Source organism: Nyctereutes procyonoides, unplaced genomic scaffold (assembly GCF_905146905.1).
Source record: "Nyctereutes procyonoides isolate TBG_1078 unplaced genomic scaffold, NYPRO_anot_genome, whole genome shotgun sequence".
NCBI lineage: Eukaryota > Metazoa > Chordata > Mammalia > Carnivora > Canidae > Nyctereutes > Nyctereutes procyonoides.
The window spans coordinates 99,746-125,272 of record NW_026575098.1 but is presented as its reverse complement, the minus strand read 5'-3'; the positions used below and the strand labels follow the sequence as shown (position 1 = coordinate 125,272).

Below are 25,527 nucleotides of genomic sequence, written 5' to 3'. Positions count from 1 at the left end.
TGAGAGGAGAGTAAGTAAGAAGGGATCATATCACAAATGGCCTAAAACTTTCTAGTTTTAGAAGTTTAGACTTTATTCTGAGTACCACAGAGAGCTAGCAGGTTTAGCACACTAATAACATAAGCATGAATTTTATTTTTTATTTTTCAAAAAAAAATTTTTAATTTTTATTTATTTATGATAGTCACAGATAGAGAGAGAGAGAGAGAGAGAGAGAGAGAGAGGCAGAGACACAGGCAGAGGGAGAAGCAGGCTCCATGCACCAGGAGCCCAACGTGGGATTTGATCCCGGGTCTCCAGGATCGCGCCCTGGGCCAAAGGCAGGCGCCAAACCGCTGCGCCACCCAGGGATCCCAAGCATGAATTTTAGAAAGACTACTGAGATTAAAAAACTATTTAGGGGCTTTTATACGAAGAGATGACAATGACTTGAACTGAGGTACTGGCAAGTGGGCTCAGAATATTAGATATTGAAAGGACTTAAAATATAAACCTAATGCAAACAAACCTCTGTTTTCAAGTAAATTTCCTTGAGAGGCAGATCTTATGATTTATTTGATTTGGTTTTTCCTAAACCGTAGATGGCAAAAATAAGATATAGAAATAGTTGTGATAAAGCAGGAAAAATAATACGGAACTTGACCTGGGGGTATTCATTCAAGAAACATTTACTGATCAACTATGATATATTGAGTCTTTGGCACAATTCTCTGTATAGCCATAGAGATATACTCTTATGACTTAAAGCCACTGATAAGCTTCTAGATACGTGCTGATCATGGAGAAGAGCCTTTCTGAGAGCTGGTGGCCCTCTTTGTAGAAGAAAAAATCTTCTAGAAATTATCTTAGCTAATCTTAGTTTGTTTCTCCATAACACAGGCAAGGTTTCAAATTCATTAGAAGATCAGGTACTGACTAACTTGGCATTTACTTCCCTTTAGCATTCATAACCTTGAATTCTATTCGTTTTGGAAGAATAACCACTCGTTTATTCACTTCGAGAAGCCTGTGTGGAATGACCTCTCTCTCTCCCATGTTGGAAAGAGCTATTCTTCCTTAGGCCTGCCACACTTTCACCATGGGAATTTCTCCACGTCTGGGGCATGTTTATTTTCATCTCTAATTATTCCATATCTCTTTCTCCTGCTTGGCTTTTATCACCGCTACTTTGGAGCCATAGATAATATTTTATAATGGAAGAAAAAAAAAAGCTATTTGGAATGTTGGGTACTCAGATAGGGAGAGGAAGCCTAGGCAAGAAAAGGGGAAAGGTGAGGTATGCTGACCCCCCCCCCTGGCAGTAGGTAGGAGAATCTCCACCTGCGCAGTCCTGGAGGCAATGGTTCTTACTTAGGAGTCAAAGTCAGGTTCTGGGAACCCCCAAATTAGATAATCTCTAATGTCTCTTCCAATTTAAAAATTTTACAATTATCATTGTAAGATGTCACCAACATATCTATTTATAAAGTTGATAGGTAAATAAATAAATAAATCTTCATTGAAGTGAGGATTGATAACTTGAGATTCAGAAAAATCTTGGAAAACAGAAATTAAATTTCTAGGATTTCCTATAATTCCTTTAGTAGATTCTGGTAAAAGTTATCCAAAACATTAACAACCTTTTGCCTCTAACTTTTGGCTTCTCTTACAATCTAATCACCAGTGTGACAAAGTCACAAGCCTACCCTGTTTTACTGCACTTTGTTTTATCATGCTTTGCAGATATTGCATTTTTCATAAACTGAAGGTTTCTGGCAACCTTGTGTTGAGCAAGTCTATCGGCAACATTTTTAAAAAAAGATTCTATTGATTCATTTGACAGAGAGAAAGAGTGTGCACAGGCGGGGGAGCAGTAAGCAGAGGGAGAAGGAGAAGCAGGCTCCCAAGGAGCAGGGAGACCAACATAGGGCTCAATCCCAGGACCCCAGAATCATGACCCAAGCCGAAGGCAGACGCTCAACATACTGAGCCACCCAGGCACCATGGCACCATTTTCCCAACAGCATTTGTTCACTTGGTCTCTCTGTCACATTTGGTAATTCTCACAATATTTCAAAAATTTTCATCATTATTATATTTGTTATGGTGATCTAAGATTAGTGATCTTTGATGTTACTATGAAGATTGTTTTGGAGTGGCCCAAACTGTGCCCATTTAAAATGGTGAACTTAATGGATAAATGTTGTGTGTGTCCTGACTGCTCCACTGATCAGCCGTGCCCCCGACTCTTTGCCTCCCCTTGAGCCTCCCTATTCCCTGAGATACAACAATATTGAAATTAGGCTACTCAATAGCCCTATGATAATCTCTAAGTGTTCACCTGAAAGGAAGACTTGTTAGTCTCTCACTTTAAATCAAAGCTAGAAATGATTAAGCTTAGTGAGGAAGGCATGTTGAAAGCCGAGATAGGTCTCTTGCACCAAACAATTAGCCAAGTGGTAAATACAAAGGAAAAGTTGAAGGAAGTGAAAAGTGTTATTCTAGTGAACACAGGCATGATAAGGAAATGCAACAGCTTCATTGCTGATATGGAAAAAAGTTTTAGTGATCTGGATAGAAGATCAAACCAGCCACAACATTCCCTTGAGCCAAAGCCTAATCCAGAGCAGGGTCCTAAATCTCCTCAATTCTAGGGAGGCTGAGAGAGGTGAGGAAACTGCAGAAGATGTCTGAAGCTAGCAGAGGTTGTTCATGGGGTTCAAGGAAAGAAGCTGTCTCCGTAACATGAAAGTGCAAGGTGAAGCAGCAAGTGCTGATGTAGAAGCTGCAGCAAGCTATCCAGATCTAGGTAAGATCATTAATAAAGGTGGCCACACTAAACATTTTCAATGTAGACAGACAGCCTTCTATTGAAAGAAGATGCCATCTATGACTTTCATAGCTAGTGAGAAGTTAGGCCTGGCTTCAGAGCTTCAAAGAACTGGCTAATGTTAGCAGATAATGCCACTGGTGACTTTAAGCTGAAGCCAATATTCATTCACCATTCTGAAAATTCTAGGGCCCTTAAGAATTCTGCTAAATGTGCTCTGCTTATACTCTATAAATGGAACAGCCTGCATGACAGCACGTCTGTTTACAACATGGTCTACTGAATATTTTAAGCCCACTGTTGAGTCCTACTGCTCAAAAGAAAAGATTTCCTTTCAAATATGACTGCTCATTGACAATACACCTGGTCACTCAAGAGCTCTGATGGAGATGTCCAATGAGATTCATGTTGTTTCATGGCTGCTAATATAACATCCATTCTGCAGCCTATGAATCAAAGAATAAGTCTACTTCAAGTCTATTATTATTATTTTTTAAAAAATATATATTTATTTATTTGAGAGAGCAAGGGGAAGGGCTGAGGGAGATGAAAAGAGAGAACCTCAAGCAGACTCCCTGCTGAGCACAGAGCCTGATGTGGGACTTGATCCCAAGACCTTGAGATCATGACCTAAGCCAAATTCAAGATTCGGATGCTGAACCAACCAAGCCACCCATGTGCTCCTCAAGTCTTATTATTTAAGAAATGCGTTTTGTGAGGCTAACATAGCTATAGTTAACATAGATAGTGATTTCTCTGATGGATCTGGGCAAAGCAAATTGCAAACCTTCTGGAAGGGACTTATCATTTTAAGATTTAATTATTTTGAGAGAGGAAAAAAAAAGAGGGAGAGAGAAAGAGACTGTGTGTGCATGTGAGTAGAGGGAGAGAAGAATCCTTAAGTAGACCCCTCACTGAGCCCAGAGTCTGATGTGGGGCTGGATCCCAGGACCCTGAGATCGTGACCTGACCAAAAGCAAGAGTTGGATGCTTGGCTGACTGAGCCATCCAGGTGCCCCCAGGATTCACCATTTTGGATGCCATTAAGAACATTTATGATTCAAGGGTCCTGAGTGGTTCGGTTGGTTGAGCATCTGACCTTTGGCTTGGGTCATGATCCCAGGGTACTGGGTTTGAGGCCCACATCAGGCTCCCTGCTCAGCAGAGAGCCTGCTTCTCCCTCTCCCTCTGCTGCACCCCTTTCCTCCTGTTGAAGATGTTGTGAAGATGGATGAAATGACAACAAAGGATTTAGAATATTACATAATCTTAGCTGATAAAGCAGCAGCAGGGTTTGAGAAGATTGACTCTAATTTTGAAAGAAGTTCTACTATGAGTGAAATGCTATCAAACAGCATTGCACACTACAGAGAAATCATTTGTGAATGGAAGAGTCCAACAATGGGGGGTAGACTTCACAGTTTTATTATTTTATTTTATTTTTTTATTTATTTTTATTTTTATTTATTTATTTATGATAGTCACAGAGAGAGAGAGAGAGGCAAGAGACACAGGCAGAGGGAGAAGCAGGCTCCATACACCGGGAGCCCAACATGGGATTCGATCCCGGGTCTCCAGGATCACGCCTTGGACCAAAGGCAGGCGCCAAACCGCTGCGCCACCCAGGGATCCCCAGTTTTATTATTTTAAGAAATTGCCACGGGGTACCTGGCTGGCACAGTTGGTAGGGCATGTGACTCTTGATCTGGGGTCTTAGGTTCAGGCCCCATGTTGGGCCTGGAGGAAAGAAAAAAGGAAAAGGAAAAGGAAAAGAAGAAGAAGAAGAAGAAGAAGAAGAAGAAGAAGAAGAAGAAGAAGAAGAAGAAGAAGAAGAAGAAGAAGAAGAAAAAGAAAAAGAAAAAAAGGAGGAGGGAAGGAGGAGGAGGAAGGAAAGAAGGAAGGAAAAGAAAAAATGACGGTGCTTGGGTGGCTCAGTAAGTTAAGCCTTTGACTTTGGCTCAGGTCCTGATCCCAGGGTCCTGGGATTGAGTCCTGTGTCAGGCTCCCTGCTTAATGGGGAGTCTGCTTTTCCCTCTCCACTACCCATCTCCCCTGCTTGTGTTCTCACTCTCAAAGAAATAAATTCTCTTAAAAAAAGAAAGAAATTTCCACAAACACTCCAGTCTTTAGCAACCACCACCGTGATCAAGTCATCAGTTATCAATATCAAGGCAAGACCTTTTACCAGGAAAAAGATTACCCCTCGTTAAAAGCTCAGATGATGGTTAGTGTTTTTAAGCAATAAAGTATTTTTTTGCAATAAAGTATTTCTTAATTAAGATATGTACATTGTTCTTTTAGGATAATGCTAGTATACACTTAATAGACTATGGTACAGTGTACACAAAACTTTTATATGCACTGGGAAGCCATAAAATTCATTTGACTTGCTTTGTTGTGATATATGTTTTATTGTGCTGATCTAGAACTGAACCTGCAATATCTGAGATATGTCTGTATTAGCAGTGCTATTTGTTTTGAAGAAAAGTAATTCATTCTCAACATGAGGGATGAAAGAAACAGGTAGAGTTGTCAGATTTAGCAAAAAAACAGAATGCCATTAAAATTGAATTTCAAATGAATACTTTTTATAATACTAATACATTAATGCAATATTTGAGACATACTGATACGAAAAAACTATTTTATCTGGAACCCTAACCAGGTGGCCAAAGTTCCACCTCATAGGTTGTCAGGAGGATTAAGTCAGATAAAGTGGCAAAGTACCTAATACAATATCAATAAATAAAAGTTCTTGCCTCTCTGTAGGCTGAGGAATATGATACTAATAATTTTCAATTATTCATGTGTAGATTGTCTCAGTCACCCAGCATACTTCTGGTTCATTTCTGTCTCCTCCAACCCCATCTATCTATCTCACCTACAGAAATGAAACATATTAAAAAATACTTATTATTGAGTGAAACACAATTATAAAAGGAAATCTGAACTGAACAGGGAGCCCAATGCTGGGTTTGATCTTAGGACCCCAGGATTATGACTTGAGCCACCCAGGTGCCCCTCAGATTTCCTGATTTAAGATAATTATGTCAATTGTAGTTGCATGCCAGTTGCAGTTCCTATTTATTTTCTGATGACAAGGCTTTTGGGTTTTGTTTGTTTGAAGATTCATTATCAACATCCCTCACTAGAATGTTACATTTAGGTTTACATTTGATGAACCTACACTGGCACATCATTATCACTCAACACCCATAGTTCACATTAGGGTTTACCCCTGGTGTACATTATATGTGTCTGGACAAATATATAATGACTTGTATCTCCCATTACAGAATCATGCAGTGTAGTTTCACTGCCTTAAAAATCCTTGGGATCCCTGGGTGGCGCAGCGGTTTGGCGCCTGCCTTTGGCCCAGGGCGCGATCCTGGAGACCCGGGATCGAATCCCACGTCGGGCTCCCGGTGCATGGAGCCTGCTTCTCCCTCTGCCTATGTCTCTGCATCTCTCTCTCTCTCTGTCATAAATAAATAAATAAAAATTAAAAAAGAAAAAAAAATCCTCTATGCTCCACCTACTCATCCGTTCCTTCCCCTCCAACCCACTTTTAATGAAATAATTTTCTAGATCTTCACCTTCAAGGTGATTCATACGAAAAATATATTTCCTTTTCACATGTCCCACAGTTTTTTGCTTGAATGGGACTCCCACGATTGGAGGCCACCAGCTTTGACAATGTTCCATGCTATTTTCAAAGATGATTAAGGGAAGTGTGGGGAAAGGTCACAATGCCCACCAATGCATTCTTAGCAGTAGATCTGGCCAGGCCAGTTGCAGGTCATACTAGAAAGAACATTTCAAAACCTTCACGTGTTTCCATTCATAAAACAGCTTTTCTTAAGAATGTGCCTGGTTTTCTCTTTTTTCCTTTCCCACTTTTCACTGCTTTCTCCTGCTTTGCAAAAGAAAAGCATATCTCTAACTCATCTTAAATTTTTACTGTGGTGCAATAGGCAAAAACGGAGAGTGCACAGCTCCTGAGGGACAGAGCTATGGCATTCATTATGGCACTGAAGGGAAATATTAAAGCAGACAATGCCTTATTTCATCCAGTGTTATTCAAAGTGTGATCAGCCATGGATGGACAATATCAGCATCTCCTGGGAGCTCGATAGATGAGCAAATTTTCAGCTCCACCCTAGACCTGCAGAGTCAGAACACCTGCAGGGTAGGACCAAGAAATCTGTATTAACAAGCCTTCCAAGGGAATCTTAATGTGATAGTTTTAGAAGCATCAAAAGGTAAGGAAATCCTATGCAAAGTTCCATAGCCCTTGTCTGTCTTAGAATTAAGAAGGAAGGGCCACCTGGGTGGCTCAGCTGGTTAAGTGTCTGCCTTCAGCTCAGGTCATGATGGGGGTCCTGAGGTGCAGCCCTGAGATCCAGCCCTGTGGCAGGCTCCCTGCTAAGTGGGAAGCATGCATCTCCCTCTTTCTCTGCCCCTCCCTCTGCTCTCTCTCTCTCAAATAAGATCTTTTTTAAAAAAATAATTAAGAAGGATGATGGTTGATACAGGGATATAAATTAAAATTTTTATTTGAAATAAAAAACTTAAAAACTTTTTCTGACAGAAAATATGAGTGGGCTTACTTGTTTGCCATTTAGTTTGTATTTCTACAAACTCAAGGAACTATGTCTCTATCCAAAGGTTTACACACACACAAATTTAAAAGGCCTGTGTGCATGGCTATGCAGTTGAGGGAGGGAATGGAGTCTGAAACATGAATGTGCAGCTTCTTTGGGTAAGTAGAGCTGAAATATAGTCTGGAGTCCACTGGCCAGGCCCTGCTCTTCTGCTAAAGGGAGAGGGATCTTTTCTTTGCACAAGAGCACCATCCCTAGAAAATCTGTCCATTCTGCTTTTTTCCCAGATGGCTATCTTTTCCAAATGTGCACAAAGGCACTGGAAAGTCTAGCAATAGCCCTCAAAGCACATATTTAACATACTAGATTGCAGAAAATTAATCCCTAGAAGCTATTTATACATTAAAAATTTTTATTCTGGGACGCTAGGGTGGCTCAGCGGTTTAGCGCCTGCCTTTGACCCAGCGCATGATCCCGGGGTTTCAGGACTGAGTCCTGCATCAGGCTCCCTGCGTGGAGTCTGCTCCTCCCTTTGCCTGTGTCTCTGCCTTTTCTCTCTCTTTCTCTGTCTCTCATGAATAAATAAAATCTTAAAATTAAAAAAAAATTTAAATGTTAATTTAAAAATGTGTGAGGAGGGTACAGAGTTTTTCATAATTATTCAAAATTGTGAGTAAACAAGTTAAAAAAAAAGAAAGGAGAGGATCACTGCTTTTGCCTTTCTTTAGTATTGCTCTGGTGCCCACTTCCCACTGTATTACTGCAGGTTTGCAAGTCTCTTCCTTTCTCTGTGCTTCCTTTTTTTGGCTTTTACTTCTTTCTTTTTAGATGACATACAATGTTGCATTAGTTTTAGGTGTATAACATAGTGATTCCACAAGTCTGTATGGCAGGCTATGCTCACCACAGTAAGTGTAGTTACCACCTGTCACCATACAACCTATTATAATATCATTAACTATATTCCCTATGCTGTGCCTTTCATCCCCGTGACTTATTCATTCCACACCTGGAAGCCTATACCTCCTACTCTCCTTCATCCATTTTTCCCATCCTTATACTCTCTTCCCTTTGGCAACCAAAAGTGGGATTTCTTTATTTATGGATCCATTCTGCCTTTCTTTGGTTTGTGTGTCTGTTCATTTGTGTGTTAGATTCCACATATAAGTGAAATCATTATGGTATTTGTCTTTCTCTGACTTATTTCACTTGGTATAATACCCTCTGGTTCCATCCATGTTGTCACAAATGGCAAGATTTTATTCTTTTCTATGGCTAATATTTCATTATATATATTATACACATATAATATATATACCATCTTCATTTGCAAATATATTTTCCCATTCAACAGGCTGATGTCAAAGAGATTACTGCCTATGTTGTCCTCCAGGAGTTTTCTGGCTGCAAGTCTAACATTTAGATCTTTAATGCATTGAGCTTATTTCTGTGTAAGGGGTAAGAAAGCATGGCCTTTACTTCTTACACATCAGACTCTTATCTTGAGACCACTTCCTTTCATCTTCTTCCTGTCGTTTGCCTAAGTGTTCTCTTGAGGGCTTTGCCACTTCATTGCTAGGACCATGAGAACACTTCCAAGCCTTCCTAAATACACCAATCCCACACATTACTTGCCCCACCTCATTTATTCTTGTGCTAGATTTTCTTTTTTTTAAGATTTTATTTATTTACTGAGACACACAAAGAGAGAGAGAGAGAGGCGCAGAGACACAGGCAGAGGGAGAAGCAGGCTCCATGCAGGGAGCCCGATGTGGGACTCGATCCCAGGTCTCCAGGATCACACCTCCGGCTGCAGGCGGCGCTAAACTGCTGCGCCACCCGGGCTGCCCCTAGTGCTAAATTTTTATTTCCAGGCCTTACAAACCGCAGCACTAGGGGACGGTGCCACCTAGTGGCCTACTATTAAAGAGACCTGGCAACACCAGGGTGCTATTCACAACCTAGCAACAGGGCTTCATCAGGCGGATCCGCAAAAGCACCAAGTTGTGGGCGGCAAAGACAGCATCTAATCCCTCTTCTTTCGTAATAGCATTTTCTCTAACTGGAAATATCTTTCCAAAAATTTCTCCCCAAATTCTCTCACCTTTCAAAGTTTGGCATAAATGCCACTTTTTCCATGATCCCCCTTCTGAACTTCCAAGTTAGAGCATCTCACTCCTGTTAAAGTACTACAGACTGATTCCACATTTCACTTATAATTCTTATGGAGCTCCACATTGCATATTCCAAACTATTTCTCAAAAACTCAGATCCTTTGAGGTACACGCCATCAGGATACTGTAATCATCTGCTGATATCCTGAGTTACTTCTCTTTCCTTGGAAATTTTAAAACCTGATTCATTCTCTTGGTTACACCACTCCTACTATCATCATTCCTGGTGACTTTGTCATCCTTGGATACAATGTGCTGGCCTCTCAGTTCCCTGTCCACTCATTTCCAGTCATCTTGTTTTCCAGCCCACTTCACTTACTCCCATGGTGACACCCCAGTCCAGGTCATTAATAATAAATGCATTCCTTCCAAAACCTCCATTTCTTGCATCTCACATTGACCATCGCCTCCTCTACAACAATTTCTTAATAGATACACGATGTCTAAGCCATCAACCATAACAAGTTTTCAGTGCTGATCACTCTTCTTCTATTTTTACTTCCCGCATCACCCAACTTAAATTATTTCATCACTCTACACACTCCTTTGCACAAACTTGCAATTCCTTGGCACTTCTTCCCCTCCTGTTGTATTCTTTGGAAAGTCCCAAACCTTGGTTTATTCCCATTCTATTTACTCTGTTTGTTTGCACTCACTAAGCAAACATAGATGGGAGAAAATCTACAACTGTGCTAACTGGTCTCACATTAAATTTGGATGATAATCTCAAGTGGGCACTCAACACAGCTCTGCAAAGCTTTATTTTCCAAAACCAATTAGCTCTCTATTCTCCAAAAAACCAATTTCACATCTTTTCCTTGCTCTTGCAATTTCTAAGATCTCCTCTTCCTTTTTCACTCTCAAATGATAATCTCGTTTCTAATTTCATTGAGAACCTAGAGAAGAGAAATTCCTCATCTTCTTACTGCATTACCAAATCTACTAGTTTGACTGAATTAACATCTACACATTCAGCCTCCCTCCTGTTAAAATCGATGTGTGCCCTGTTCCCATCTGTTAAGGTCAGCCCCTCCACTAGAGAACTGGATCCCTTTCCTTCTTCTCTTACTTAAAATTTTTTTAAGATTTTTAATTTATTCATGAGAGAGAGAGAGAAAGAGAGTGAGTGCGTGTGCATGCACATGCAAGCGAGAGCACGAGGAAGTGTCGAAGGCAGAGGGAGAAGCAGACCTCCGCTGAGTATGGAGCCCAATGCAGGCTGAAGCATGACCCAAGCTGAAGGCAAATGCCTAACTGACTGAGCCACCCAGATGCCCTTTACTCAAGAATTCTGATCTCAAAGTATTTATCTTGTATCACCAAATTTTCCCTTTCTACTATATTCATGCCATAATATTTCTTAACAAGACTTTTCCTTAAAGACAGAATTCAGAAAAGTGAAGACCTCAGGTATGGTAAGAGAGGAGAATCTTACACAACCTATAAGATTCTATTTCTCAAGCAGGGAGATTGGTGGTAAGATATTCATTTAAAAAATTCTCACCTTTTTATGAAGATGATCCTGAAAGTGAAAAGGAAGCCACTGACCTCCCAAAGCTAAAGCTAAAAACAAAGGTTTTAAAGGCCAAAAAATCAGTGCTAAAAGGTGTCCATATACTATGGCTTCCAAAGGCAGCCCAAAGATTCTCAGAAGAGCACCTCCAGGATAAACAAACTTGACTACTAAGCCATCATCAGTTTCCCCTGACCATTGACTCAGACATGAAGAAGAAAGAAGATGACAACATTTTTTTTAAGATTTTTATTGGGCAGCCCAGGTGTCTCAGCGGTTTAGTGCCTTCAGCCCAGGGTGTGATCCTGGAGACCCGGGATTGAGTCCCGTCTAGCTCCTTGCATGGAGCGTGCTTCTCCCTCTGCCTGTGTCTCTGCCTCTCTCTCTCTCTCTCTCTCTCTCTCTCTCTCTCTGTCTCTCATGAATAAATAAATAAAATCTTTAGAAAAAGTTTATTTATTTGAGAGAAAGAGAATGAGAGCACAGAGAAGGGGTGGAGGGGGAGGGAGAAGCAAACTCTCCGATGATCAGGGAGCCCAATGCAGGGCTCCATCCCAGTACCCTGAGATCAGGTCAGGATCATGACCTGAGACAAAGGCAGAGCCACCCAGGTGCCCTGACAACATTCTTGTATTCATTGTGGATGACAAGACCAACAAGCACCAGATCAAACAGGCTCTGAGGAAGCTCTGTGACATTGACATATCCAAACCCTGATCAGACCTGATGGAGAGAACATACATGTTCAACTGGCTCCTAAATATGATGCTTTGGATATTGCCAACAAAACTGGGATCATCTGAACTGAGTCCAGCTGGCTAATTCTAATTTTTTTCCATAAAAAATATTTATTTATTTATTTATTTATTTATTTATTTATTTATTTATTTATGATAGACAGAGAGAGAGAGAGAGAGAGAGAGAGAGGCAGAGACACAGGAGGAGGGAGAAGCAGGCTCCATGCCGGGAGCCTGATACGGGACTCGATCCCGGTACTCCAGGATCATGCCCTGTGCCAAAGGCAGGCGATAAACTGCTGAGCCACCCAGGGACCCTCTCCATAAAAAATTCTTAAAACACTGATTTTCCTTTATAAAAAAGACATAATTCTTCTTTCTCTGAGGAAGGAAGGAAGTCCCTCTCAAGATGAGCACCGCACATCTGGGCTCCCTTTAATGTAAAATTTCTCCAATTCCTTATGTCACTCTCTATTAAGCCTCCTCCAGTAGGCTTTTTATCCCTCCTGCTCTAATGGAACTACTTTGTCAAGGTCATCAACAAATTCCATCTTATCAAATCCAATAGCTAATTCTCTTTCTTAGTCAAGCACTCAAAAGCCTCTGACAAAACTGATCACTCCCTCCTTGTTCAGAGCAAAGTAAGTTTCTTCCTTGGCTTTTGATACACCAGCCTGTCCTGGTCTCTAGTTGCTGCCTTTTCTCATCATTTCTTTTAAGATTTTTATTTATTTATTAATGAGAGACACACACAGAGAGAGGCAGAGACATAGGCAGAGGGAGAAGCAGACTCACTGTAAGGAGCCCAATGTGGGACTCGATCCTGGACCCCAGGATCACACTCTGAGCTGAAGGCAGATGCTCAACCACTGAGCCACCCAGGCGTCCCCCTCACCATTTCTAAATGCTGGACTGTCCTCAGTGTTCAATCCTCAAAACTCCCTGGCTTGTCACCTCTAGACCCATGGCTTTAAATACCATTTATATCCAATCTCAGTCTCCAGTTTGGACTTGGTCCCTAAGCTACAAAACCAAATGTCTCCACAAGGAGGATTAATGGGAATCTCAAACCCAGGAGTGCTTCAGGCTCCTGCTCACTCCTCCACTAACTTGTGCTTCCTCCAACTTTCCTACCTCAATTGGTTAACCTAAAAACAAAGGAACTGGGCAGTCCCGGTAGCACTGCCTGCAGCCCAGGACATGATCCTGGAGACCCTGGATCCAGTCCCACGTCGGGCTCTCTGTATGATGCCTGCTTCTCCCTCTGCCTGTGTCTCTGCCTCTCTCTCTCTCTATGAATGGATAAATAAAAATCTTAAAAAAAGAAAAAATTATTAAAAAAATAAAATAAAAACAAAGGAACTAGTATTGAGCTCAGTATTACATTCATACCCTCTGCCCGATTCATTAGCCAAGTCTTGCCTGCTGAACCTGACTGCATTTACTACCCATTATGACCACTGTTGCCCAAGTCAACATGATCTCTACCAATATGCCAATAACTGATATATCTGCTTCTATATTCACCCTCATACAGCTTATTCTCCAACCAACATGTTTAGTGACCTCTCAGAAACATAAATCTGCTCTTATTTCTTCCCTGGTCAAAACCCTTCCAGTGGCCTTATATCATATTTAAAAAACAAACAAAAAAATCAAACATCTCACCATAGTCTGCTAGGCCTTCAGTGATCTGGCCCTGGGGTGTCTCCCCACTGTCATTTCTTACTCTTCTCCTTCATGTAACTATACTCTCTCCTTACTATTCTTATAATGGTCTGTGGGCCATTATAATACAGCCTACCATCTGCTCTCTGTTGTTTTTGCAATTTGTTTTCTTAACTTTTTTTAAAAGATTTTATTTATTTACTCATAAGACACACAGAGAGACACAGAGACACAGGTAGAGGGAGAAGCAGGCTCCTTGCAAGGAGCCCAACATGGGACTCCATCCCAGACCCCAGGATCACGCCCTGAACTGAAGGCAGACGGTCAACTGCTGAGACACCCAGACGTCCATTTTCTTAACTTTTTGAGGTAATTATAGATTCACATCTAGTTGTAGGAAACAATACACAGATCCCATATACTCTTTACTCAGGTCCCCCTAATGACAACATCTTACAACATAGTCCAATATTACAAGCAGGGACTTGATACTGATAAATCTACTCACTCTATAGCCAGTAATCTTCTCTCCATCCCAACCAGTAGCAACCATTAATCTGTTCTTCATCTCTATATTTTTGTCATTTAAAAAATGTTGTGTAAATGGGACTTATTTTGGTTTGGGCTGCTACAATAGAGTACTACAGACTGGTGCCTCAAACAATAGTTTCTCAATTCTGAATGCTGGAAGTCCAAGATTAGGGTGCCAGCATGGTCGGGTTCTGGTGAAAGTCTTCTTCCTGGTTTACACATCGCCACATTCTCATTGTATCCTCACATGGCAGAAAGAAAGTACACAAGATAGCTCTCTGGCTTCTTATAAAGGCACTAATCAGATTTATGAAGCCTCCACCCTTATAACCTAATAGCCTTTTACACACCTCCAAGTACCATCACACTGGGGATTAGATTTCAACATGAGTTGGGGGGAGGGGTGGTGTACAAACGTTCAGTCCATAACAAGATTATATTATATGTAACCTTTTGAAATTGCCTTTTTTCACTCAGAAAAATTCCCTCAAGATCCATCCATACCTTATTTTTTTTTAAGTAATCTCTAGGTCCCACATGGGGCTCAAACTCATGACCCCATCAAGAGTTGCATGCTCTATAGACTGAACCAGCCAGGTACCTCTTTTGCCCATTCTTTAAAAAACTGTTGAGGTTTTTTAGATAACAGTTTTATTGAGGTAAAACTCACATACTATACAATTCACCATTAAAGTATACAACTCAGTGGTTTCTAGTATATTCAGAATTGTGCAACCACCACCACAATCAATTCTGGAACATTTCCATCAATCAAAAAGAAACTCCATACCTATTTGAGGTCAATTTCCCCTAAATTCCCCTACATTTTGCCTTCATAGATTCACCTATTCTAGACATTTCATATAAATGGAATTATATATAATGTGGACTTTGCCACTGGCTGCAAATACTCAGTACAATGTTTTTCAAGGTCCATCCATATTGTAGCATCTATCAGCACTGTTTCCTTTTATTGTTAAATAATATTCCACTATATGGATATATCACATTTTATTTATCCAGTTATCAGTTGATGGACAACTGGATTGTTTCCACTCTCATGAATAATGCTACAATGAGCACTCAAGTATGTATCTTTGTGTAAATATGTTTTCAATTATCTTAGGTATATATCTAGAACTAGCATTTCTGGATCATATGGTAATTCTATGTTTAATGTTTTGAGGAACTCCTAGCCCATTTTGCAAAGCAGGCATACCATTTTATTTATAAAGGGTTTCAATTTCTTCATATCATTGCCAACACTTTAAAAATATATATTTTATTTATTTATTCATGAGAGACAGAGAGAGAGAGAGAGAGAGAGGGAGAGACAGAGACATAGGCAGAGGGAGAAGCAGGCTCCATGCAGGGAGCCCGATGTGGGACTCGATCCTGGGACTCCAGGATCACACCCTGGGCTGAAGGCAGGTGCTAAACTGCTGAGCCACCCAGGGATCCCAGCCAACACTTTTCAGTGTCTGTATTTTCAATTATAGACAACCTGACAACTGTGAAATAATATCTTACTTTAGTTGTGATTTGCATTTCCCTAGAGGCTAATAATATTGAACATATTTTCTTCTTTTTTTAAGATTTTATTTATTCATGAGAGAGACACAGAGAGAGGCAGAGATGCAGGCAGAGGGAGAGACAGGCTCCACGCAGGGAGACCCCAGGGACTCAATCCCGAGACTCCAGGATCATGCTCTGGGCCAAAGGCAGGCGCTAAACTCCTGAGCCACCCAGGGATCCCCATTGAACATATTTTCATGTACTTATTGGTCATTTGTTTATCTTCTGAGAAACTTTCACACATATCATTGGCCATTTATTAATTGGGTTGTCTTTTTACTATTGAATTTTAATTAGTCTTTATATATTCTAGATACAAGTCCCTTATCATATATGTGATTTGCAAATATTATCTCCCATTCTGGATAGTATGTCCTTTGAAGCACAAATGTTTAAACTTGATTATATCCAATATATCTATTTTTTTAATTTGTTATTCATGATTTTGTTATCTTATATAAAAAACCATTGCCTAATGCAAGATCACAAAACTTACATATATGTTTTTTTCTAAAAATGTTATGGTTTTAGGGACACCTGATTGGTTCAGTCTGTTAGGTGGCCAACTCTTGATTTCGGCTCAGGTCATGACCTCAGGGTCCTGGGATCAAACCCTGTGTTGGGTTCTGTGCTTATTAGGGAGACTGCTTGAGAATTCCTCTCTCACTCTCCTTCCACTCCTCCCTCACCTCTCCCTCTCTCAAATAAATACATTTTTAAAAAGCTTTATAGTTTTAGGTCTTACAATTAGGTCTGTGATCCATTTCCAGTTAATTTTTGTAAATGGTGTGAGGTAAGGGTCTAATTTCACTATTTTGCTTATGGCTATCCAGTTGTCCCTGCACCATTTGTTGAAAAGGCTATTCTTTCCTCACTAAATGGTGCAGGCAGGCATCCTTATTAAAAGTTGAACATCGGGCACCTCCAGTGGCTCAGCGGTTTGGCGCCACCTTCAGCCCATGGTGGGATCCTGGAGACCAGGGATGGAGTCCCATGTCAGGCTCCCTGCATGGAGCCTGCTTCTCCCTCTGCCTGTGTCTCTGCCTTTCTCTATGTCTCTCGTGCATAAATAAATAAAATCTTTTAAAAAATAAAAATAAAAAAATAAAAGTTGAATATGGGCAAATGGGAGTTTATTTCAGGACTCTCAATTCTAGTTTATCGATCTATATGTCTAGCTTTATGCTAATACTACACTATTTTGATTACAGCTACTGTTGAGTTATGAGAGGGCTTTTTTGTCAATATGTGGTTTGCAAATATTTTCGCTGTAGCCTATCTCTTCACCATCTTCACTGGGTCTTTTGTAGAGCAAAAGCTTTTAGTTTTGGTGACGCCCAATTTACCTTTTTTGTTTGTTTGTTTTATGCTTTGATCTCAAGCCTCTTCCTGTGTTTATAAATAAAGTTTCATTTTAGCAAACCTATGCCCATTTATCAACATATGGTCCTTAACTGATTTATTTTTTAAAGGTTTACTTATTCATGAGAAACACAGAGAGAAGGCAGAGACATGGGCAGAGGGAGAAGCAGGCTTCTGATGCAGGACTCCCAGTACCCTGGGATCATGATCTGAGCCAAAAGCAGACACTCAACTGCTGAGCCACCCAGGTACCCCTCTGTAGCTGCCTTAACACACGATAGCAGAGTGGAAAAGTTGTTAACAGAAACAGAAGGCCTACAAAGCCTAAAATGTTTACTATCTGGTTCTTTACAAAAAACTTTGTGGATCTCCTGCTCTAATCTGCTAAGCTTTTCTACTCTAGGACCTTTACATCTGCTCTTCCCTCTATCTGAGACACTTTCTTCAGATCGTCTCATGGCGGGCTCCATAAGTCATTCAAGTTTCTGCTCAAAGTCATGTTGGACAGAACCTCTCTGACCAAATTATTAAGGTCAGAATTTAGAATTTAGAATATTTAGAATATGCAACTCTACCCTCCCATCCCGACATCTATACCTTTACCTTGCTTTATTTCTCTTCATAGAATGTATCACTTCCTTTGCCAGAATATAAGCTACATGAGGGTAGTCCTTGGCACCAACAGTAACTACCATAGATACTATTTGAAATATTTGAATGAATAAATGAATCTTAGAGAACTATCACATTTTAGGGAAAACAATCCTACTTACTCTGTAAATTATTAGGGGAGCAATACTTGAATAAAAGAAATAAGTATCTGATTCCTACCATAATTTATATAAGTGATGTTTGTGTGTCATTTTATCTCCGTGGTATTCCCTAACATAGCAAGCTGAGAAGTTACACAGGGCTAGAGGGCAAGGAAGCTTGGATGTCTTTAGATTTAGTTTCTAATTCTATATTACTTCCTGATCTCTCTCTTTTTTTAAGATTTTATTTATTTATGAGAGACACAGGGGAAGGGGGAGAGAGAGAGAGAGAGAGAGAGAGAGAGACAGAGAGACAGAGACACAGGCAGAGGGAGAAGCAGGCTCCATGCAGGGAGCCCAATATGGGAATCCATCCCGGGTCTGTAGGATCATGCCCTGGGCTGAAAGCGGCACTAAACCGCTGAGCCACCTGGGCTGCCCTTCTGATCTCCTCTTGAACCTAAACTAAAATCCAATGGGTGAATAATAATGTAGGCTATCTTTTTCACACTGGGATTGATTTCTCCTGATTGCCTTTGAAATTCTGGACCTCTTGATCTGTCTACTAGAAGAACAATGTAAAACAAAAGAGGTCTTTGGTATAGACATTGATCACAGGTCAGCGCTAGCATACTTTAGTTGTGTGACCTTGAAAACTTATCTCAAGATCTTAAACTTTTTTTAAAGATTTTATTTATTTATTCATGAAAGACACACACAGAGAGGCAGAGACATAGGCAGAGGGAGAAGCAGGCTCCCTGTGGGGAATCTGATGCAGGACTTAATCCCAGGACCCCAGGATCACCACATGAGCCAAAGGCAGACACTCAACCATTGAGCCACCCAGGTGCCCCAAGGTCTTAAACTTTCAGTTCAGATAATAACATCTGTCTCACAAATCAATGTATGTAAATAATCTTAAGTTCCCAATTATTTAATATTTTCTATATGCCTAGGTCCTGACACAGAGCTCCTAAAACCCTTGTAATTTCCTAAGTGACAAGAATACTAAGGAGCATCTTGTTCTAATATTTGTCTGACTCCATCCCATGGTCAGAAGCTTGGAATTTCAGCCCTATCCCCTCATCCTCTAGAGCAGGGAGAGGGGCTAGAAATGGAGTTAATAATTGGTCATACCTACGTGAGGAAGCTCCATAAATCCCAATAGTAGGGGTTTCACAGAGCTTTCAGGCTGGTGAATACCCCAGCTCCAGAGGAACAGAAGCTCCTGCACTTGGGAATTCCCCAGACTTTCCCTAAGTGTCTCTTCATCTGACGATTCATCTGTATCATTTATCATGTTCTTTAATAAACTGGTAAACATAAGTGTTTTCCTGAGTTCTGTAAGCCATTCCAGCAAATTAGTCAAACCCAAGGAGGGGTCATTAGAACCTCTCATCTATAAGCAGTTGGTCAGAAGTACAGGTATAACCAGGGCTTGCAACTGGTGTCTGACATGTATGAGTGTGTTGGAGGGAGGTTCAGTCTAGTAGGACCTGGCCCCTAACCTGTGGAATCTGATACTATCTCTAGAGAGACAGTAGCTGAATTGAATTAAATTGTATGACAACCAAGCGGTGTCACAGGTGAAGGAAAAACCTCCACACATTTGGTGAGGAGAACTGAAGTGTTTTGTGTGAGTAGGAAACAAGACCCAAAGGAGAGAATCACAGTAGGAAAGAATTGAATTTTTCCCTGCATAGCTGAATACCTTGCCAAGTGCTTAGAATATATGATTAAACTTAATTGTCACAATAATTGGCAAAGAGAGATGTCATGCAAAAAGCTATTATAGTGTGCCTAATAGACATGAAAGAGGACAAACTTTCACAGCTGTTTGTAGCTGGCCATGTCAAAATGACCTTGTGAAAAGTAAAGTCACTGCTCTTAATGCCAGTAAGAATAGCAACAACCATCTGAAACCTTTATTTACCCTTTATTACCACCAAAGTCAGAAAACTTTGTTTTTTAAACTCTGTATTATTGGGATGTTTCATAGATATGTTTTTTAATAATAAAACAACAGAGATATATGGTATCTTAATAATGATAAGGTTGGCGTAATTAGACATCCACAAATAACAGAAGTAGACAATTCTGTGATTTTTAAAATGTAAAACAAAGTAAAGAGTCAAGTCTAATTATTAAATTAAATAAATATGTAGCAGGGGGCTGGGTAGGGGTCTGAGACGGCAGAGGGCACAGTGGCTCCCACCGCTAGTCTTCCCTTAGTATGACTACTAAAAAGTTCAGGGAAAAGTATCAGGCAGTCTGAGATGCCAGCCATTCAAGATACCAATGAATTCACAGTCTCATTTAAAGTCTTTCTAGATGTGATCATATGTGGTAAACCACTGACTTCAGGCAATATGCAATTTTAGCCACTAGATGATGTCTACCCTACCCCATTTCATTCCAAAGGGCCAAACATGACTTAATACCTTTTTGGAGAGTCTTACCACAATTCTTCACAAGCAATAGGACTCAGTTACACTCTGGAGCCTGCTCTATAAGAAGAGTTCTTACTATTCTGCATTCATATATTATTACTCTTTGCACCTACACAGCCACGCTTCTTTTCAAGGATGTTCTCCCAAGACCAGTTATGTATAATCTTACCAAGGCCTGTTTGTAATTACAAGCCTGAACATGGATATTTTACCATTCGTATTACTCTTGGTAATAGTAAAGTGCAAAACACCACAAGTGGCAAATACTATTTAATTGTGAAGAGAGAGAATATGGGAATGTACCAAGTTTATTGGCTGTAATGGTCTCTCCCACCACCACTTCTACATGTCTTATACAATCAATACAACAAAAGTTTAGGAAGATGACAGGTATTATGATTATTAAACTTTCAATTCATGACAAAACAGTTCGACACCAATTTGACATAAATCCTTAATGCTCACATCTTGTTTGTTGCTCTCCATCTCTCTGCTATACTAAGAATTGACTTTCCCTCCAATTCTACTTCAAGGTACACTGTTTCCTGTAAATTTTAATTGGCTAGTTATTTATTTGCTCTATCTACTTAAACTCCTTGAGAGCTTGGCCTAATTGCACTTGTAGCTTTATACACTAATAAAAGTATATCTGAATCCAACAGAATAAAAATAGGCTGTTTAATATTTGGGAAATTACATGGCATGGTCCCAAAGCATCCTGGAGGTTACCTGTCGCTTACAGAGCACAAATAATGCTTGGAGAGTCAAAGACTGTGTCACTTGCCCAACCCAACCTCCTCCCACCATTTTAATTTACGTTTAATGAAGGATCTTTTCAGAACTACGGGCTTTCCTAGGATAACAAAACTATTCTGTTTTTACAGAATTATTCAGCTTGGCCAGAGGAAATACAGTGGTATCTGTGAATGTTATTTCTCTCTTCCAGCCACCAAATATTAACTTCCTGGGTCACCCTATAGAAAACATGTTATTCGGGATCCCTGGGTGGTGCAGCGGTTTGGCGCCTGCCTTTGGCCCAGGGCGTGATCCTGGAGACCCGGGATCGAATCCCACGTCGGGCTCCCAGTGCATGGAGCCTGCTTCTCCCTCTGCCTGTGTCTCTGCCTCTCTCTCTCTCTCTCTCTCTCTCTGTGGCTATCATAAATAAATAAAAATTTAATAAATAAATAAATAAATAAATAAATAAATAAATAACATGTTATTCAAGATAGGAAATTTCACTGCATATGAGGTTCGATGAGAAAGTAGATTTATCAGACATGTAATTTTCAGAAATTTCCTTTCCATTATTACAAATGAATATACAATTTTAAATGTTGCTTATGCCTGGTATTCTATTCACATCAGACACCGAGAACAGTTGAGAGCAAATTTCAGCCTAAAACCATGTCAGCAAAAGTATCTTTTTTCTTCTTCTTTTGCCTGATAAAGAATTTGCAGCCTTGAGAATAATTCAGTTCCCAAACACAGTCGGACACACGGAAGGAGTGAAGGGGGCAGATCTCCTATAAGTCCCGGGGAAAACTGAGGGCAAAAAAGATGGGAGGACGCCTGGGTGCAAAGCGACAGAGAAAGCACAAATGTGTTAATGATGCAGAAGTCACAGGGAGGCTTTGAATGGTGCTGACACATCAACGGGCACCGTTTGCCACAAAGAGGAAGATCATTTCTGGAGAGGGACAAAACCATTTGGGAGAATGCAGCTGAAGCCCTCGATTCACTCGCTAATTGTGCAGACAGGCTGCTGTGTTCTGACACCCGGAGGTCATGACCCTGGACATGCTTCATCCCACCTTCTGGCCAAACACCCCCTCAAACCAGGTTGTCCTCGGGGACTTTGCCAAGAAAGGAACTTCCCGGGCAATGTTAGCCTATGAGACACAAGTAGTCCCATCGAAAACCCATTAAATACAATACAAGAGGAGAATTCTTTGATAAAGGAGTACTTAAGATGTTTGTCTTATTTGAATTTTAATTTCTTGGCTATAGAATAACTGAACCCTACCTTGAGCTGGAAACTCAAATAGCCACGAGAACACTAGAGCTAGTTTTCTACCTTTTTTTATTTTTTTTTAATTTTTATTTATTTATGATAGTCACACAGAGAGAGAGAGAGAGGCAGAGACATAGGCAGAGGGAGAAGCAGGCTCCATGCACCGGGAGCCCGACGTGGGATTCGATCCTGGGTCTCCAGGATCGCGCCCTGGGCCAAAGGCAGGCGCTAAACCGCTGCGCCACCCAGGGATCCCAGTTTTCTACCTTTTAAATAATTCTATAATAAAAGACAAGAAAAGAATATAAAAAAAGGTCAGGGTTTTTTTTTGGGGGGGGGATTGGGTGGTAATTGGTTAGTTTTACTTTATTCTTTCTGCCTTTTTTTAAACATCCCAAATTCCTTACCATAAACATATGCTACTTATCTAATGAAAATGACATAACTATTTTCCTTATTGTGACAGAAAATCCTACACAAGTACAACATTTTCTAGACAAATATCCTAGTACTCAAAGCGACTCCTTCTCTGAGCTTAGGTACTCAAGGTCTTATTTTTTTTTTTGAGGATTTTTTTTCTTTTTTAATTTTTATTTATTTATTTATGATAGTCACAGAGAGAGAGAGACGCAGAGACATAGGCAGAGGGAGAAGCAGGCTCCATGCACCGGGAGCCCGACGTGGGATTCGATCCCGGGTCTCCAGGATCGCGCCCTGGGCCAAAGGCAGGCGCCAAACCGCTGCGCCACCCAGGGATCCCATCAAGGTCTTATTTTAATTTAGCATGAAACAGAAAGAAAAACTCAAGAGACCACATAGGTAAGACAGTTTTATTGAGTTCATTTAATTTCCCTTTAGTAACAAAACTTTTAATCACATAAGTCAGTGGTTTGTGTATTTTCACTAATGTTGACATGTGAGAGATACATAGTTACTTTTATAATTATTTGTTTGTATGTGTTGATACAAAACCCTCAGGGATTTTAACAGAAACCCACCAGACTTAAGAGGAATTATCAAGATCCTTCTTTAAAAAAAAAAAAAAAGAAAAAAGAAAGTCGAATTGGCATCTTCACAAATTCACGTAAACCAAATTTAGCAGGTTAGCAACATCATACTGTGGTACTGCACAGTCACTGTTAAAAAGTTTCATTTCTACTCATTCCCAAGCCCACACCTGACCTCCCTTCTTTCAGCAGGTGCCTTGCCATTTTTTATTTATGGAGAGAAGGTTGCTTGTAGCTTGAACTTCCTCAACTTCTCACCCTCTCAAGCTCCACTTCAGGTCTCTTGGCTTTTTCTTGCTGTTAGAGAGAAAGTATGTATCTTCAGGCTTCCCACTAGAGTCCTCAGACTCCTCCTTGGTCCTCTCCCCAGAAACTCCCATTCTGCAGACATCCTATTGCTTAGATCTCAATTGCTCCAACTTTACCGATGCTCTCCTTTCAAATGAAAAGCAAAGCAGGGCCATAAAAAAAAAGCCAAAAAAAAAAAAAGAAAAAGACACCTTAAAAATGCTCGAAGAAAACAAGAAGTGGCATCAGCTAAAGCTAGAAGCGTGATGAAATAAACCTCTGCTTTCTATAAATGTGGAGGCAGGTAGGTGGCTTATGTTCTTGAGGACTTAGAAGACCTGGATTCCAACAAACCATCTCATTGTCCGAAGGCCCAATCTCAGTGTCACAGAAGCTCAGCAGTCCCCGCTGTGGGAGCAAAAACCAAGGGAGGAGGGTACCCTGGTTTGGGCAACATACATTGTCAACATACATTGTCAGTGCTTAAGCAGTCCTTACCTGGTAGCTTTTACATTAGGTTATTTCCTAGAAATACCTTTTCAGGTTACGTGCAAAAGTTAAGTCTTCTTCAGAGAAAGGGTTTATCCACTGGACGCTTGGTTCTTTCTCCAAGACAGCACCGATTTAGTGCTTCCACCCAAATAAGGATAGACTCTGCTCATCTTAAAAGTCATTTTTAGGGATCCCTGGGTGGCGCAGCAGTTTAGCGCCTGCCTTTGGCCCAGGGCAGAATCCTGGAGACCCAGGATCGAATCCCACGTCGGGCTCCCGGTGCATGGAGCCTGCTTCTCCCTCTGCCTGTGTCTCTGCCTCTCTCTCTCTCTCTGTGACTATCATAAATAAAAAAATAAAAAGTCATTTTTATGACTCAGGGAGACTGTAACATCGTTATACATTTTTCTAAGGATCCAGGAAGTGTTATGTCTCACCATGGATTAATATAATCTTCTACTACAAGTGGAATTTGGAAAAGGAATAAAATGAACTTCCTAGTTTCATCAATAAATATTTATGGAGGGCCTCCCGCGGAGGCACTGTACTAGGTGTTATGAGGGTCAGAGATGACTCCAAAGATAAGCCAGATATGGCCTCTGCCCTCAAGGCATTCCCAAGGTGCTGGGTGACAAGACACAGACGTGTCAATAATTATGCTCACTGCTCACCCCGCGCCCGGCCCTGGGCCCCTCGCCGTGGTTTACGTGAATTTGTGAAGATGCCAATTCGACTTTCTTTTTTTTTTCTTTTTTTTTTTAAAGAAGGATCTTGATAATTCCTCTTAAGTCTGGTGGGTTTCTGTTAAAATCCCTGAGGGTTTTCGTATCAACACATACAAACAAATAATTATAAAAGTAACTGTATCTCTCACATGTCAACATTAGTGAAAATACACAAACCACTGACTTATGTGATTAAAAGTTTTGTTACTAAGGGGAAATTAAATGAACTCAATAAAACTGTCTTACCTATGTGGTCTCTTGAGTTTTTCTTTCTGTTGCATGCTAAATTAAAATAAGACCTTGAGTACCTAAGCTCAGAGAAGGAGTCGCTTTGAGTACTAGGATATTTGTCTAGAAAATGTTGTACTTGTGTAGGATTTTCTGTCACAATAAGGAAAATAGTTATGTCATTTTCATTAGATAAGTAGCATATGTTTATTGTAAGGAATTTGGGATGTTTAAAAAAAAAGCAGAAAGAATAAAGTAAAACTAACCAATTACCACCCAACCCCCCCAAAAAAAAACCCTGACCTTTTTTTATATTCTTTTCTTGTCTTTTATTATAGAATTATTTAAAAGGTAGAAAACTAGCTCTAGTGTTCTCGTGGCTATTTGAGTTTCCAGCTCAAGGTAGGGTTCAGTTATTCTATAGCCAAGAAATTAAAAGTCAAATAAGACAAATATCTTAAGTACTCCTTTATCAAAGAATTCTCCTCTTGTATTTAATGGGTTTTCGATGGGACTACTTGTGTCTCATAGGCTAACATTGCCCGGGAAGTTCCTTTCTTGGCAAAGTCCCCGAGGACAACCTGGTTTGGGGGGTGTT

The 25,527-nt window shown here is 40.4% G+C and overlaps 1 pseudogene; it reads right to left on the bottom strand.

The window, feature by feature from the left end:
* The window catches only part of LOC129514751 (growth/differentiation factor 3-like), a 40,792-nt pseudogene extending 17,216 nt beyond the window's left edge, over positions 1–23,576 (bottom strand).
* Between the last annotated feature and the right edge of the window lie 1,951 nt (positions 23,577–25,527).